Raw genomic sequence first — 18,433 nt, forward strand, 5'->3', positions numbered from 1 at the left:
CTGCGGTAAATTTCATCCACCTCCGTGTATTTGGAAAAATTTGGTTTGACAGTAAAAATATGTTTTACCTCATTCTGCACATGGAAATCGTTTCACATGGTCTCCAGAAATGCCTTTACTGTCATACTTCCTTTAATTCCACTGAATTTAATGCTTATTTTAGCCACTTCTTTCATCTTCAGGATATAGTCTTCCTGAGTGATCAACTTGTCATTTATGACATAGATACTGGGCAGTCCCTTTTGTATTAAGGCTTCAATTATGTTTGTAAACTTGTTTACTTGCAACTCTAAGGTTTCACATCTTTCTTCCAACTAATCAATGAGATTTCTCTTTGTCAAGACTTTCTTGACTTCGAGAATGGTGGCAGTTCTAACACTGACTCCTACTTCCTCCAGCTCATATTTGGACTTTGAGTTTAAAAACTTAATTATATTGGCAGTTTCTGTTGGCATCTCTTTCAGTGTTTCCCTTCCTTTAACAATGGTTTTTGTAGCCTTCTCTATTAGCTCTTTATGCTGAAATATATTTCGATAGAAGGCCAAATCTCATTCATAGAGTCTAATATGTTCATCCAAATTGTTTCCTTGGCTTGGGCCAAGGTCTGGCCGATTGAAGTGTCTCTCTCTACCTGGCGCACCTTTTCCAACAGTCTCTGGGATTTCTCTAATTCAGTAATCTGAGTAGCTTCAGCTTTGTCCTTTTGCACTTCCAAAGCTTTGAGTTGGCCCTGCAAGGTCTCAAATTCTTTGACTGCAATGACATGTTTTGAAGTGTTTGTGTTACCTGTTCAGCACTAGGAGTCTGAGTTGAAGAAGTAGCTGTAGTGGTTGCTCCTGTTGATGGCAGTTGAGAAAGAGGTACATCATCCAGGGGGACAATGGCCATCTTCAGACTGTCTTCTTTCTCCTTTATCAGTTTCTCCAACTCTGCCTCCATCTGCCTAATCTGTGTATTTTGGTGTATGATCAATTTCATCATATCTGATTTCTGTGCTGAACCCTTTTCAATATCCTTGGTCATTGGATCTTCTGTGGTTGGTAGCTTGAGCTGCTTCCTCAATGATGCAATGTCAAAGTTCTTCTTTTTAACAATCTCCTCGGTAGCATTGACATATTTAGGGTCATACCCTATCTTAATAACCAAGTCTTCCAAATACTTGATGTTGTTATCTTTGGCCAAGGAGGAAACTTTCTCCATCTTTAGTTGTGATTGGACATTTGCAAAAGAAACCTGCAATTTAGAAAGTGACATTGTAGTGTTAGTTAGAGTGGAGGATATCATTTCACCAATTTGCTTGTGCATCTCCATTTGATCAATGGGATGTATGTCCTTTGTGATGAATTCAAAGGTGGTGCTCTTGTAGTCTACTACTGATTTGGGTTGTGGAATCTAGGCCTCAAGAAAGGCCATCTGCATTTTACCATGCTTTGTGTCAAAAACTAACAACAGTCTACATTGTGAGCCGTAAGTTTGCTTCCAGAATTGGTTATAAGTGTTGCTTTTTAGAATTTCATTCTTAAGCTTTATCTCCTTGTACTCGTCAAAAATTGTCTTCTCCTTTTCTGTTTGGACAGTTTGTGATTCTAGCTCAGTCTCCTTATGACCTTGTGAAGTTGAAGGTTCAGAAGGAGATGTAGTCAATTTAGTAGTTGTAGGTGGTGAATCTGTGATGATGATGGATTCCTACTCATTAGTTTGTTGGTCCAACTCTACTATGGGAGTTACTTTTTCTCTCTTCCTATAACTGATTCTGAATTCTTTAGCTTCACTACCATTGGTAGATGATGATCCTTCCTCCCTCAGTCTTTTGCTTGATTTTTCCTAAGGAACAAGAGTCTGCAAACTGGAAGTAGAAACAAAATGTTCTTTAGCTTCCTACAAGTTATTTACTCCCCGCTCCAGTTGATTTTCATACTGCTCTATGTCTGGCCTTGAAGTATGAATATAAGGAGTGTTTTTGTTCTCCATTTTGAGTTTTGAGATGATGCCACAGGGGTCATAAGACCATGTGAAGCTCAAACTGAAATTCATTTCCTTCAGTATTCTATCTGCCTCCTCTCTTGATGTCCTAGTGTTGCACACAAATGGACCCACCTATGTCTTTATTATGAATTGTGCCTTCCTCTTAGCCACTACAAAATGAATGTCATCCGATTTCAGCATCTTCCTGATATACTCTAGTGCAAAGATCCTCATTGGGAGGTATTTGGGGAGTTTATAGGGGGCCAATTCACAGCCATACACTCTAATATCTATGCAATTTTGGTACAGGTACCAATCTCCGGTCTTTGCTTGGTTTGAAAAATGCAAAATTCTCTTGATCTCCTTACCGATTCTGGGATGTACTGCACCATTCAGAATGTTCATAGCTGGATGAACAAAGTCTTCAATAAAATTCTTGTAGGTGAATTCCTGTTGTTCTTTCATGACCAATGAGGTCCAAAATATCACTGGTTGTTGGTTCCCTGCATCATCCAACTTCTACAATGCAAAACTGAACTTGTTTGCCTGATAATAGATGAATGTGTAAATCAAAATAGAGGTGTAATTTAACACCTTCTCTATAGGAAACTTAATAAGTTACTCATGAATATTATAATCCAAGAACCGAATGAAGTTGAAAATCAAGGAGGGCTTGTTTGTGGAAAATATGGAGAGGAATCCCAAAATGGGCTCATCTACCCACTGATCAGAATGATAGCCTAAAATGTAAAAAATCATAGAAATAATTTTCTTGGCCTGATCAGGGAAAATGGAAGAAGGATATGGAGGATTCTTCCTAGGTAATTGGGCATTCTCTGGCAAGAAAATCTCAAAAATTTTGGCTCTGGTGGCAGAGTATATCTTTTTATAAAGATGGGGGAGGGCTTCTAGTGAGAAAGGGCAACATTTTCCACAGTGGGGGGCAGCATCATTTGGTCAATGGACTGGGTTGTGATGGTGAAACGAATGTCAGTTGTAGGAGCAATAATGGCTCTTTGGTTAGGGATATAGCATGCTTGGCATCTTATGGTAAATTCTGGGGCTTGGAATCTTAAGGGGAAAATGTAATGAGGGAGGTTTTACTCCCAAAGTTCGATCTCATTGGTTTTAGTTGTGTTCTTATCCTCTAACCAACAATACAATTCCAAAAAATGAAAGTCACAGAGAGTTTCATTTATTATGTAATACCTATCAGCTAAAGGTGTATGATCTAAATCTACAGAAGGGGGAATTAAAGGATTAATGGTCTTATATTGGTTCTTAGTTTTAGGAGGCATGACTATAAAATATCTGTGAATGGTATGAATTTGTAGAGGGGGATTACTGAGGTCAGCAAAATAACGGATTGTTAGGTGAAAATGGAAAGAAAAGTTAGTGTCTGTCGCAGTCCTGGCCATGGAAATGCTATGATGGAGATTGCTGTGGGAAATTGTGAATAGAAAAAACAATCAGGATTGAAAAGGTTGAGAATGACAAGCTCAAAGTTATTTAAACACTGACAAAGTCTCGTTGGAAATGGCGCGGGACTATTAGGCTGAATGGTTACTCGAGAGAAATTGAAATAAATGGAGAATGGTTATTTGGCTGGGAACACATTCAATTGGTCCAACGGTCATGCCATGTGGTGAGCGGTGAGTGGTGGGGCGCGTCAAGATGGATAAGGGAAAGGTAGTTTTTGGAGGGGGTAGTGGGTGGTTAGTGTTATCAGATGGGGGAGGTGTGAAATCACCAGATCGTGCCACGTAAGGGATGGGGCTACGTGGAAGAAACCACTTTCTGGACCCACCCACCTGACAGTAAAGGAAGAATGCGAAGCAGGGGGCCAAAAACGGATGAAGGTTGTCCATCAATTGTGAGATAAAATCTCAGTGCTTTCAAATGGTTGCACTTTATCCATAAACGACAAACAAAATTTGTCCATTTGCGCTTTGATATTTATTTTCGAACTTAGGATAAGGGAAAATGTAATATATAAAGCACTTTTGTCCTAACGCACATTTTTCTCCTTTGAACTTAGGATAAGGGATGAATAATGAAACATTTTGAAATACTTTATCCCATCATTCATATTCTGACCTTTCATGATATCCTAAAACTTAGGACAAAATTTATATAGGCAATATTTACTAAATCACCTAATCTACCTACCCTTAGCTAGACTACCATTTTATTTTTGTCTCTAGGGTGCACTTAGACTAGCAAACCCACTTTATTTTCTTTTATGCATAATGAAAAAAACTATCTAACCTATCCCTTATTTCTCCTATTGACGCTGATTAAACGGTTGGATCAATGTCATTTTCTACCTAACTAATGATTTACCTAGATTAAAATGTTGGGTAAAACTTTATTCTCTAAATAATTCACAAAAATTTAAAGAATCTTAATCATGATTACACTGTATTATTAAACTAGAACTAGTTACTGTGGCATTTTGAACAAGCTACACACAACTTTATTTTACAGTAATGAAGCAAAACTAACTATGAGTAGTGGCATTTAGACTTGAAACACTTTCAGTATTATTCTTTTTTTGATTTTCTTTCTTTTGGTGGGGTTCAATCTTTTCTTCTTTTTTCAATATTCTTCTTTTTCCTCTTCATTTTTCTTCTTTATACCCTCTTTTCATTTTTATTCTATTTTTCTTTTCATTTGGAAATCCTTGGAATATAGACAAGTATTTACAAAATAAGATTCCTGAGATACAATACTCAATTACCTTGACATCCTATAAATTATATGACCCTAACAGTAGGTAGATAAATCCACTTGTAGTAGTGTAGTTTGGGAAGCCCTTCTAACACAAGCGTCAATCACTAAGTCACACTTGGGTTATGCAAGGTTACATACCCCATTTCGCTTAGTTTCAGGTCACAAAGATTGTAGAATTTGCACGTATTACAAACGGTGTTATTAGAATTTTGTTGTAGCATGTGGGGGAAACATGGGAGGCAACTCTCAAGGGGGTTTCGGCCTTAGCTTTGTGGGCTAAGTGTCATTACCTTGCATGTGAATTTGGCTTATGACTATCCCCCTAGGATGTATTATTATTGGTGGTAACCTAAGTGGCCTATATTTTTAGGGCTGATAGACAAGTGTACAGTGGGGTCCATCTTCTCTATACTTGGGACGAATATTAGTCATACTTTCACAGTCCTCTCAGAGGGTGCCCCATGTCTAATAAGGGAACTTGCACTGAGTTCACAACCAAAAAGTTTGGGAAGCAGGTCGCTAGTATAATTGTCCCACCGCCAACTTATTTCTATTTTGTTTGCTTGTGTGACTACCTCTTAGGAGTTTTCTAGTGTGTGTTGTTTGGTCTGAGTCAGTAGCTTTTTCCTTAGGTTGTTTTCACTAACATAATTGTGTTAAATTATAATTTTTAACCTTGGATGAATATAGTCTCGTTAGTCATATCGTCTTCACAGATTGTCTCCTGAATGGGGTGGACTTGTCACTCCTGCATGAAGAGTTCATGTTGCTACTCAAGACTTAGATCAACACATAGTTTTGGAATCTATACCTGATCCTTCTGGTAGTGATCTGGTTTTCATTGAAACTTTGGTAGATGATTCTTCTACTCCTGTCAATCCACCTTTGACCGATCTACTAGGACCTGAGTTGTTGCGGTTGATTCCTGATGGTTCCACACTTTCTTATACCTTTTACCATTGTCATTTTTCTATCCTATGGTGGAGCCTAAGACATCTTTACCCTCTACATCAACAGTGTCAGCTGCCATATCATCATTTCCACCACTCAGTGTGGCTCTATCTACTCCATCGACCATGCCTCTCACGTCTTCTTGGGGAATTCCACCAGTTTCATCTATCGCTCCTACAAATTTCCCATCTGTTTCCATGCCCACTTCGTTATCTATGTCAACTATGGTTATTAATCCTAGTCAACCAGTAGGGTTAGGAGTCTTTTCACCTAGATTTTCTCAACCAATGATTCTTATTCCTTAGTTAGGTGTGGTTACTTATGGAAATGTGTGTGGGGGGTTATCAGTTGTTCTTGGTCATCCTAGGGAAAATTTTCTTCTAGCATGTTACAAGCATGGTATAGTTCTTTATTTGGAGGGATGCCACCTACCAATACTTTTCTAGGAGGGGTTAGTTTACTTGGGGGCAACCTTGTTTTGAGTGTCGTCACTAATATAGGATATTCTCCTTATGTTGGTGCTACAACACAGGTCAGTCCATCCTATCCTCATGCGTACAACCCTGGGGGCACATTACTTGGGGGGAAGAATCCTTTCACCAGTCATTCTGGCTCATAACAACCATATGTCAGGGTGAACCCATACCTTAACCAACAAATCATGCATCAGAATCCTTATATGGGGGGACCACAAGGTTGGTCAAGGGCTTCTCCTACCTATGATCTGTTCAGCCATGTTCATAATCCATTTTCATCTTCTCTTGATTTACCGAATTTGGCTAAGTTGAATAACGACCCCATCAGACTCGACCCATTGTGCCCACCTATGTTTACAAAGTTGCCTTCTGACATACATGAATTCGAAGGAAAGCGTAGAGAACACTCGTCCACTAATATCACCATGTATCACCTATGGTTTTCATCTAATTCTTTACTGGATGATTTGATTAAGCTTTGCTTGTTCCAACGTACTTTAAATAGGGATGTTGCAAAATGGTACATCGAATTGGACACAACATCCTACAGTGACTTTTCCTCTTTAGTTCAAACCTTCTTGACACACTTCCATCTACCCACAAGGTATGATATCGATTATGACCTCTTGTAAAAATTTAAACAAGATGATGCCACCCTAAACTCTAACCATATTCACGAGTTGTGTCATCGCAAGAGGTTGGTTAGGACTAAGCTTCCTCATGATATTTTATGCAAATGGTTCACTCAGTCTCTAAGACCTCAAATTCCAAGGATGTGTCTATGTTTTGAGCCATTACCAAGGAGCAAGCTATTCTATCTTCCCACTAACTTGATTTGATTCATTTTCAATCAAGCACGCTATATGAAGTTCTTCCTAATGCTCCTAGGGCTTCCATTGACCCACCAAAACCTGCTCCTGGTCCACATGTTGATGGTTTGATTGGGTTCGTTTTCAATTCCATGAACCAACTTTCTGCTCAACTTGGGCAATTGATTATTACATCACAAGCCCCTACAAGTGCGTATCGCTCTACAAATTCATCTTCTTTTAAGCAGTCCACCGAAATTATTACGATGAATTCCACGGCACCTAAGAAAAGCCAACAACTTGGTGGTAAAAGGAATAATAAGAAGTACAAACAGAGAAATAAAACTGCTCAGGACTCTCAACAAAATCCTCAGAATCAGGGTGGGGGCACTAGTGAGCACTATCGAAAGATTAAATTCCCTTGTAAAATTTGTCATGGTTGTTATAGACATTTTTGGGCACTGCAACCCCAAGCATAAATTTCCATAAACCAAGGGCTCCTAAGTCCCTAAAGTTGTTGTTCCAACCCCTAAAAGAACAAGGTCAACCGATTACAGCATCTCCCAGAAGTTCTCCATGAAAAACTACTCAGAACTGGTCAAAACTAGACCATTTCACCTGCTCCATAGGCAAAGTGCGTTGCATCCCACCTGAATACACACAGTAGGTGCAATGCATGTCAAAAAACCCTTCTATGGGGTGTGATAGGTGAGAGTGGACAAATGGCAGGGTCAATTCGCAAGGTGGAGGAGCATGGAATCTTCCAGAAACTTCTCCTGTGAGACTTGCCTCTCTGAATTCGACCAGGGATGAGTAAGAGATCATCAATCTCCAAGTGGAATCAAAAACTATCAGAGAGAAGACACTAATCAAATCTCAAAATCTGACTCACCTCCCTTGCAGACATCTATATATGGATCCCTCATCCCAGAGATCCAGGGGTTGGAATTTTGTATCTTGTAAGGAAGTGCTGTTGGTTTCTGGGTGCAATATCATAGTATTGGGTGATCTAAGCTTTTCATGAGGTGAAGAAGGGCTTTCTTGCTGAGAGGATGATGTTGGGTCAAAACAATTGGTTGTAATCCTCTTTGCTCTTTCTTGATTATCAATAAAGCTATTCAAGTTTTCCTCCACATTTTTGTATGATTTATGATTTATGCATTTGTGTGGTCAATATACATCTGATCCTATATTGTTTATGATAATAGATCTATGTTCTTGGATAGTGTTATGCTGCTTTGATTCTACAGGTACTCTTGAAGCTAGGTAGACAAGGAAGCGAGTGGCAAAGACCTACCAGAAGAGAGAGGAATCAAGCAAGGAACCAAGCGCAAGACAGAGGTTGGTCTCCTTATTCTTCTCTTATCTATTTCTCATAAAGGAAAACGAAAGTAGTTTTTAGTGTGTTTGTTTCTAAGGTAGCTACCAGCCTTAGTGGGACTAACAGCTCTGTATAGACACTAGTTTTCCCGATAACAAAATGGCGACTCCACTGGGGAGCAAGTAGATTGTTTATTCATCTATATTTGTTTACTTTATAAACTTACAGACGGAGCCTGAAGTCAAGCTAGCTAGCCTTTGAACTGCATTTTCTATGCAAGTGCAAAGTAGATCAACACTGCTTCAGTCTATCTCCAGGTTTTGGTTTATGAATTAAACGATTGATTTACAAGCTCTCTAATTGCCCTTGTGGTGGCTCTAGTAACCTCCTTAGATCTACCCCTATGATTGATTTACTGATTACCACTTGCTCGGCCTAAATACCTGAACTGAACTGCAAACTGTGACCCAGAATCCAATCAAAGTCTCGTCCCTGGTCCAGCGCACTATCTGTTCTGTGAACTTCAAATGCATCGCACTTCCCAAGTGTAGTAGGTGCGTTGCGATTCAGTTTCACTATGTTACAGGTGCGCTGATCAGACAAGGCCTATTTCCTAAATTTTGGTTTCTGTGTTCACTCTTTTCAGCTCTATAGGGAGTTTTGCTGCCTGTAGTTAGTACAAATCTGTTTGAAACCCCCTTCCTTACTGTTATTCCGCCTCCGTTGTGCAAAGAACTGTAAATGTTTTTATGTATTTTTGAGTCATTTTCAGTTCTCCTTTACAAAGAAGTAGCGTAATTGTACTGTCGTTTCTTGATTTGAAAGTGTTGCAAGTGTCGTTTTCAGTCATAGAAGAGAATCTGATTGTTCTTGATAGTCGATTACACTGTTACTCTTGTATTTGATTTGAGTTAGTAGTTTTTCAAGTGTCGAAAGCAAGTTTTCAATTCCAAATAACAAAGTGTCGTCATTGTCCTCATTTTGTTTTGAAAAGAAACTTGTTAGTAATTGTCGCTTTGGAAAATAATTCAGATTTGCGCTTAGCTTTCTTTTTATCATTCACACATTAAGAAGGCTGAAAACAAATACATGCATGTGCATTTGCATTTAGACTGTTTGTTGGTTCGATTTAGGACAGTGCATATAATGTGTGCTCTCTGCTCTTTGCTGAAAGAACGCCATCTCTCTTTCCTTAGTAGCTAGGATTTTCATTGCAAAAAGAAGATTAAACGACTATTTATCATCTTAGATTGCATTTTAGGAATTGTACATCTACATCACGCGGTGAACCTAAAACGCAAATTTCTTAAGCAAGATCAACCATAAAATAAATTTAATGAATCTAAAAACGCTTTGGAACCTAACACACAACATCTAGAAGTCTAGGCTAGAGACGTATTCCGGCGTCGTAAAGCCTGGTAACTGTTGTTTTCACTGTTGGTTGGGTGATTCCTCCACTTTGAGACGATAAGTGCCAGTACAGACTTGTGCTCCCACGTACCGTCGAGTATATTTTGGGAGACCACAATAGGCTTTATCCTTTATCCATAGGAAGCCGTGTCTGCCGCCCTATCGATTGCAATGCACTGAACACAGCATTCGGGAAGATTGACTGTCGTACCGTAAAAAGTATTCTACAGTTTTGCGATTGGTTTGGTAATCCCTCTGTCTAGATTTCCAGAGCAGTCCCTTTCATTCCTTTTCAGACTCCTTAACGGAAAAGGTCCATCTGAGCACTTGTCACTTCAAGCTCATTAAAAATTGAAGGCAACTAGAGTCATCTTTTGTTTTTTCTCGGCTCTTAAAAATTGAAAAACAAGTTGTGTCAAAGCGTCTAAAATTTATTTTAAATGAAATAATCATCACCTTTCCTACGTTGATCTTAAGTTGAGAAAAATGGAGTCCACCAACCAAGGAGTTCCCCTTGGAGGAAATCCTAGTCCCTTCTCCTCTTGGGGAGATGTTGGTGCACCCTGTTGGGCAATTTAATTGCTTAAATTGCTTTCATTAAATTATCAACCAGGGAAACTCATAAGCTTGTGATGGTGCCAGCAAAATATATGCAGGAGTAGGCAACTAACTTTATGTCTAACTAAATTATTTACGATTCAATATAATATGCAAGGGAAGAGGCTCCTAATTAAGGAGGTCCTAGTTGTCCTTCCCTACAGTATCATAGAGAAATCATTGATTACATAAAACCAGAAACTTGAAATAAAGACAAGATAATGAACTTTAATTATTGTTCAGATTCAAATAGAGAGAAAGACTAACTTAGTCCCTTGATTGTCCCCTCATATACTAATCCAAACTAAACTAAGATTCATTCATAAGCATAAGAAATGAAATACTTGAAACATAAAAGCAAAAGAATGAATTTCAATTATCATGCAAATCAAATGGAGAGAGAGCCTAACTTAGACCCTTGGTTATCCCCTCATATGATACTTGAAACATAAAAGAAAAAGAATGAATTTCAATTATCATGCAAATCAAATGGAGAGAGAGCCTAACTTAGACCCTTGGTTATCCCCTCATATGCTGATAAGATTTAAAACTCATTCATCAATCACAAACAAATCCTCAAACATCTAAGCAATTAAATGAAATAAGATCTATTATGAAATAAAATGTTTCTTTCATCCTTTTAGAGTGAGCTCAATTCTCTTAAGAACAAAGTGACAAATTATTCCATTTACTACACTAAGACAACTTATATCTAAAACTATATAATGGAAATTTATGTAAAATGAAGCTTTATTCTATTCCATCATAAGTTGGATACATGCTCCAAGAGTCCTCTCTTTGGAATGGAGGAGGTAATCCTATTTATACAATGGGATGAGATAACAAACTCATAATGATGATCCACTAATCTCTCTTTAGTTCCATACATTTCTCAACCATCTAGACACATAACCCCCTTTTGTCCTTGATCTTCTCCATGAGGTTTATCTTCTCAAATTCGAATTTGATCCTTCAAGGCCACATAAAGGTGTCTTGGAAGCTTCCTTGGAACCTACACATGTCACAAAAACAACCCACTTTCCATATATAAAGTAAAATATATTATTTTCTAATATTTAATCAAGAATTTCTCTCAAAAATGCTTAAAAATAAACAATATTTGGAAAATATAAATGAGACCCATTAATGGTGAATAGTAGGGAAAATGGAGTGACAAGGTGGTGAATAGTGAGTGATATAATGGAAGCATAGGTGAAAAATGTATGGTAATGAGTGATATTTGTATGACATTTTTGGAGCCCAACATACTCCCCAACTGAAGCTCTTGCATGTCCTCATGCAAGCTACTACAATGACTTATTTGATTTGATTCTTAAATGAGCTTCCTTTTACAAGATGTTTGGTTCTTGTGTAACAAACATCTTTCAATCATGGACTTCCTTTTAACTTTGCACATCTTTGGATAACTTTTATTTGTTTGCAAAGCATTTACATATTTTAATGATTGGTTCTTGTGTTACAATCATTATTTACTTTGTTGAGATCTCTTTTTAATGATTGGTTCTTGTGTTTACAATCATTATTTACTTTGTTGAGATCAATCATATGCTCATCATTTTGTAGTAGTTTTTATTGTGGGAAGACTATGTGGGTTAAGATGTAATATGAATGAGGAAAAAAAAATGAAGTGTGAAATTCCCCCCTCCCCAACTGATGGTTTTTGGCAATTTTTAATGAGAAAGGAAATAGTGATATAGTGGAATATTTTCCAAATATCATCATTTTAGCATCTAAAAAGAATTTCAAGATTAAAGGTTAGAAAACATCATACCTTACTTACCTAAGGAAGTGGATGAATCATGCATGTTCAGCTGCCACAATTATGATCTGAAGCTTCTTCTTCAAGTTGTGGATGAAAGATGGATCTGTATTGTCGTATCAGCTGCTGGATCCTCTACTACTAGATGATGAATCTAAGGAGCCTGCTGAACATGGCTGAAAGTCGTATCTGCTGCTGGATCCTCCGCTGCTGGATGATGAATCTGATGAGTCTGCTGAATATGGCTGAAAATCTATAAGGCTTGGAAGGTATACAAAATATATAAGTTACATTTTCATCCCCCCAACCTTATTTATTGACTTGTCCTCAAGTCATAACAAACTGAAAAGCAATGAAAGGAAATTGGCTTCATCTGCTACAAAATATGGGTCTTCAAGTCTTCAACGCTCGATGGCACAAATCTTACTATGTGATTAAATGTGTCGATGTCGAACATAGAAAGAAGTTATTGACTTAGTGGCCGTTAATGAATGCCCCTAGCCAACACAAGAGCTCCCACCATTGATTCCAATGGGAGTCAGGATGCCTAACACATCTTTGTAGGTACGAATAAATTTGTCGATTTCGAGTCACCTACAATTCATTGGCAAGAGTACTTGCCATTAAGGCATGCAAGCCTCTAGGTGTTTTTACAAAGTTAATTGGACTCTAGGACTTTGACTCAATGATATCCATAGAAGCAGGGTTTTATTTGCGGAAATGAAGGGGAATGATAATGACATGGAAAATGACAATAAGCTTGTAAAGAATGGATGTAAGGAAATGCATGGTGTATGAATAAGAACTCTTGCTGTGAAAAATGGAAATGGATATGTCATGCTTTATGATTTGACAATTGGTGGAATTCAAAATCTTTTGCAAAAAGGGAGTTGCAAAGGAGTGGTTGTAGAGTTGGATTTGTCTTTAGAATTTTTCATGAATTTGGTCTTTGGAAGACCAATTGTCGTCACAATGTAATCTCCTTATGATCACTTGATTATCCTGTAACCTGTAAAAAACTTGGTACAAAGAAAACATAAGTGTGCTCTAGAAGAAATGGCCAGTTTCTTCATGATTCTTACGCAAAAATTTCATACCAAATAAAACAAATGAAGGACAGACAAAGTTTTAAAATTGACTTAATCATGATATTAATATCAATCCATTTTTTAAAATAACCATGAAAAGTAATACTCCCTGTTTGTGTCAGATGACTTTTGTGCATGGCGAAAAGTTTGGCATTATAGATTTGTTGTGTCCTGCAGATTAGTACATTATAAAAGCATACAACAATATCAAATTGCCAACTCTAAGCAAGTTAATCAACATTTAAATAATCCACCAAATGTTCTTTTAAATTATTCTTCCAAATGTTCCATTATTTATTTTCAAACCTGCGTGAATTTTGTGAAAAGTGTGTTTGTTTGTTTGTTTGTTTGTTTTAATTTTTGCTTTCATCCAGTTCTTGTAATTCTCATGATTCTCTCAATTTTCATGCCCCCAAAGTTTTGTTTTATGCCAAAAACAATCACAAAATACTTTTTTTTAATTATTTTTTTAACAATCATAACATGACTATGATAACCTAATGTATTAAGACAAGCATACAACATAATAACAAAATACATTACCAACATAACAAAAAATTATAACTATATTAATTAATGCAATTATAAAAGATATTAATATATTAATATAATTAATACAATTAATATATTAATATATTAATACAATTTTCATAACAAACATTAATTAATAGTTAAATAACATAACTAACAAATATATACAACAAATTATAATTAAAAAGATAACATATTAAAACTATTATAACATATTAATATATTAATACAATTAATATATTAACATATTAATACAAATAACATAACAAACATAACATATTATAATTAGATGAATATATTAATATATTAATATAATTATAATAACAAACATTAAGGTAGAGTATAACCAAATCAAAACAAAATAAACCTAAAAATACAAAACAAACCAAAAGAAATGCAAAACAAAACGGGATTGAAGGCATATGAAGATTTTTAGTTGAGGCATATGAAGATTGCGCATTGTATACCTCATTGATGGCAGTGCTCTTGAGCTCATGGCGAGCTGGTAAAATGATTTTTTTCTGCTGGAAAATCTCCAAATATCAGCAAGATTTCCATCGAAAATTTCTCCAAGAAAAACAAGTGCGTGGATTGCACTAATATGGCGGCATTGATTGATGGTTCCCCAGCCAGGCCTGACAGCACCTGGATTATTGTTTTGTATCGAGTTAATTCTTGGGGAAGCACTTCCTATTGGGTCATTAGCAGATCCGTTGTTGACAGTAGTAGTGTCGGATCTGGTTGAGTACACAGTGGAGGTATTTCATGGTTGCCAGATCCGACTCCTTTAATTTACCATGTTGGCCAACGACCGATTCGATCTCTTCCTGCAATTTCTTCATTGCATGGGGATGCCTGAGCAGATCACTCATTGCCCACTCTGTTGCGTTTGCCGATGTCTCCATGGCGGCGGAGAACAACTCAAATAAAAGGGCCTTGATCGTTTCCCTTGTGATTTGTGTATCTGTGGCACTGCTCTCAGCTACATCAAGGAGTACATCGACTATGTCTTTAACATGAGGCTCTGTGTCTTCCTCTGCTGTGTCAAATGTCCCGAGCCATACACAGGTTTTCTTCATTGGATCTCTGATTCCTGCAGCAAACCTTCCCCATGGCCTCTTTCTGACACCCCTGAAATGGACTTCTTTGTATGCAGATCCAACATCTTTCGGCGCCACCTTTGGCTGTGTCAACATTCTTAAAGAATGTTGACACAGCCAAAAATGTGATATTTGTATGACATTTTAGTTGCGGAAATGAAGGGGAATGGTAATGACATGGAAAATGACAATAAGCTTGTAAGGAATGGATGTAAGGAAATGCATGGTGTATGAATAAGAACTCTTGCTGTGAAAAATGGATATGGAAATATGGTTTGACAATTGGTGGAATTCAAAATCTTTTGCAAAAAGGGAGTTGCAAAGGAGTGGTTGTAGAGTTGGATTTGTCTTTAGAATTTTTCATGAATTTAGCCTTTGGAAGACCAATTGTCGTCACAATGTAATCTCCTTATGATCACTTGATTATCCTGTAACCTATAAAAAACTTGGCACAAAGAAAACATAAGTGTGCTCATGAAGAAATGGCCAGTTTCTTCATGATTCTTACGCAAAAATTTCATACCAAATAAAACAAATTAAAGACAGAAAAAGTGTTAAAATTGACTTAATCATGATATTAATATCAATCCATTTTTTAAAATAACCATGAAAAGTAATACTCCCTGTTTGTGTCAGATGACTTTTGTGCATGGCGAAAAGTTTGGCATTTGTTGTGTCCTGCAGATTAGTACGTTATAAAAGCATACAACAATATCAAATTGCCAACTCTAAGCAAGTTAATCAGCATTTAAATAATCCACCAAATGTTCTTTTAAATTATTCTTCCAAATGTTCCATTATTTATTTTCAAACCTGCATGAATTTTGTGGAAATTTTTTAAATTTTTTAAATTTTTGTACTTGTACCAACTCTTGCAGTTTCATCCAATTTTTGTAATTCTCATGATTCTCTCAATTTACATGCCACCAAAGTTTTGTTTTATGCCAAAAACAATCACAAAACACTTAACAATTCTTTTAATTTTTTTTAACAATGTATTAAGACAATCATATATTATAACAACATAATAAAAAAATCAATAACCAACATAACAATAATCAAATGACAAGAAATTATAACTATATTAATTAATGCAATTATAAAACATATTAATATATTAATATAATTAATATATTAATACAATTTTTATATTAAACATTAATTAATAATTAAATAAAATAATTAACAAATATATACAACTTATAAAAAATATAACAAATTACAATTAACAAATATTAATATATACAATGAATTTAAAAATATAAATAACAACAAAATACAATTATAATAATATATTAATATATTAATACAATTAATATATCAATATATTAATTATAATAACAAACATTAATAAATTACAACAAACATGAAGAAATTATGTATAACGAAATCAAAACAAATAAATACAATAACAAAATTAAGCTAAAAATACAAAACGCACAATAAAAAGTGGGATTTGGTGGACTCTTACATTTCAACTCAGGGAAGAATATGTTCCAGAAATAAATTTGGATGTTCTCAAATCCAAAATCTGCGAGCTCTTCAAATTAAACCCTAACGTAGACATTTCCATCACATACACAGATGAAGACGGTGACGTGGTCACCATGGCAGACGATGGGGATTTCTTAGGCACTGCCCGTCAGGGTTCTTTACTGTTGCAAGCACAGATGAATGTTCATAGTGTGAATGTGGAGTAGGCCCATTTGGTTCATGGATGACTGTTCCTTTTTCAATCCAAGGAGATATCAAAAAGGTTAGCACGCGAACTCCGAGCCGATCGAAGGTAAAGTAGTAAGGCTCAGGACCAATTATACCATCCGGATTGGGCACATGGGTAACTGGAGTCGGTACATGATCAAAGAATCCTCCATGCTCATCATAAGTGATGAGAAACATCATTTCATTCCATTGAGGACTGGCTCTTAGCGTTTCATACACTTCTTTCACAAATTTCTGTCCCTCGGCCACATCATGAGAAGGGTGATCGTCATTGGCAGGTAAAAGGTGGACATCAAAGTATCTTTGCTCAATCACAACATAGTTGGGCAGAATGCCCAGCTTGGCATGCAATTTGAATGAGGCCATATAATCATGAAACTTTAACACATGTTTCAGCCTTCTAAGGGACTTGAAAAACAGAGTTGCAGGGATGTTCTGATAATAAATACCAAACGATAGTCCTGCTTCTTTAAGAGAATCAAAAATGGTATCCTGTGGGAATCCTTTCATCAAAGCCTTCTTGACATTGCTGCACGCACCATGAGAAGTTGCAGAATGGACATAAAATCTATTGGGCTGTGTTGAAGTGGGCACAGAAGCAAACCACCTATCAAATAACGCAAATTCGGTGGCAAGGGTGGAATAGACAGGCAGATCCTCCGGCCTAAACCCCCTCATCACATGCGTTGACATGCCCTCACTCATGTTTTCCGCTTGTTGGGAAAATCCATTCATGGGGGCTGGCCTTGTTGAGGTATCCTCTGACCCAAAAATCTGCTCCCTTATGGCCTGAAAGCTGTGGCCTGGATCACAATGAATGTAAAAAAAACCATTTTTATTCACGTAGTTATCAAAATAGGGTCTCGAAGAACCATGATTTACTCTTAGACGGTTAGGAATTTAAGCAAACGATTTCTAAGTTATATAATTCACTCTATTATGGAAAAAACCCATGCCTTCGTTTGTCCAGATTTGCCCTGGTTGGATCACAAACTGCCTTTCAAAACTGACATTTTTAAGGGGTTGCGTTTTGAAGATGATCTTTTTCTCATTCACAAAATTCTTTATTGTCGCATTGCAGATTAGTTCTCCAGCGAGAGTATTTTTATTTGGAATAAATCAATAGATTTTCTGATCTTCCCGATCACACGAAGTCCAAGAAGAGAGCATACTAATCGTTTGATTTGTTTTTATTTATGCAGGGGGGTTTTAAAAAAACTGAATTTAAAACTAGCTAAATACTAAAACATCAGAAAACTCAAACTTGAACTCCTTTATGAAGATCCTGTTGTCACCAGGTTTCACAAGTTAGTTTTTCTAAAGAAAAATACTAGTACTGAATTAAATTCCTAATGCCTAATCCCTTAGCACCATCCCCGGCAACGACGCCAAAATGTTGGGCAATTTAATTGCTTAAATTGCTTTCATTAAATTATCAACCAGGGAAACTCGTAAGCTTGTGATGGTGCCAGCAAAATATATGCAGGAGTAGGCAACTAACTCTATGTCTAACTAAATTATTTACGATTCAATATAATATGCAAGGGAAGAGGCTCCTAATTAAGGAGGTCCTAGTTGTCCTTCCCTACAGTATCATAGAGAAATCATTGATTACATAAAACAAGAAACTTGAAATAAAGACAAGAGAATGAACTTTAATTATTGTTCAGATTCAAATAGAGAGAAAGACTAACTTAGTCCCTTGATTGTCCCCTCATATACTAATCCAAACTAAACTAAGATTCATTCATAAGCATAAGAAATGAAATACTTGAAACATAAAAGCAAAAGAATGAATTTCAATTATCATGCAAATCAAATGGAGAGAGAGCCTAACTTAGACCCTTGGTTATCCCCTCATATGTTGATAAGATTTAAAACTCATTCATCAATCACAAACAAATCCTCAAACATCTAAGCAATTAAATGAAATAAGATCTATTATGAAAT

At 36.5% G+C, this 18,433-nt stretch overlaps 1 pseudogene; it reads right to left on the reverse strand.

Annotated features, from left to right (window-relative positions):
- Nucleotides 1-16,363: 16,363 nt before the first annotated feature.
- LOC149160924 (non-specific phospholipase C1 pseudogene) overlaps nucleotides 16,364-18,433 on the reverse strand; it is a 54,253-nt pseudogene continuing 52,183 nt past the window's right edge.

This window comes from Pinus tabuliformis, chromosome 5_2, assembly GCF_031772625.1.
Source record: "Pinus tabuliformis cultivar Carrire ecotype Pingquan chromosome 5_2, CPIR1, whole genome shotgun sequence".
NCBI lineage: Eukaryota > Viridiplantae > Streptophyta > Pinopsida > Pinales > Pinaceae > Pinus > Pinus tabuliformis.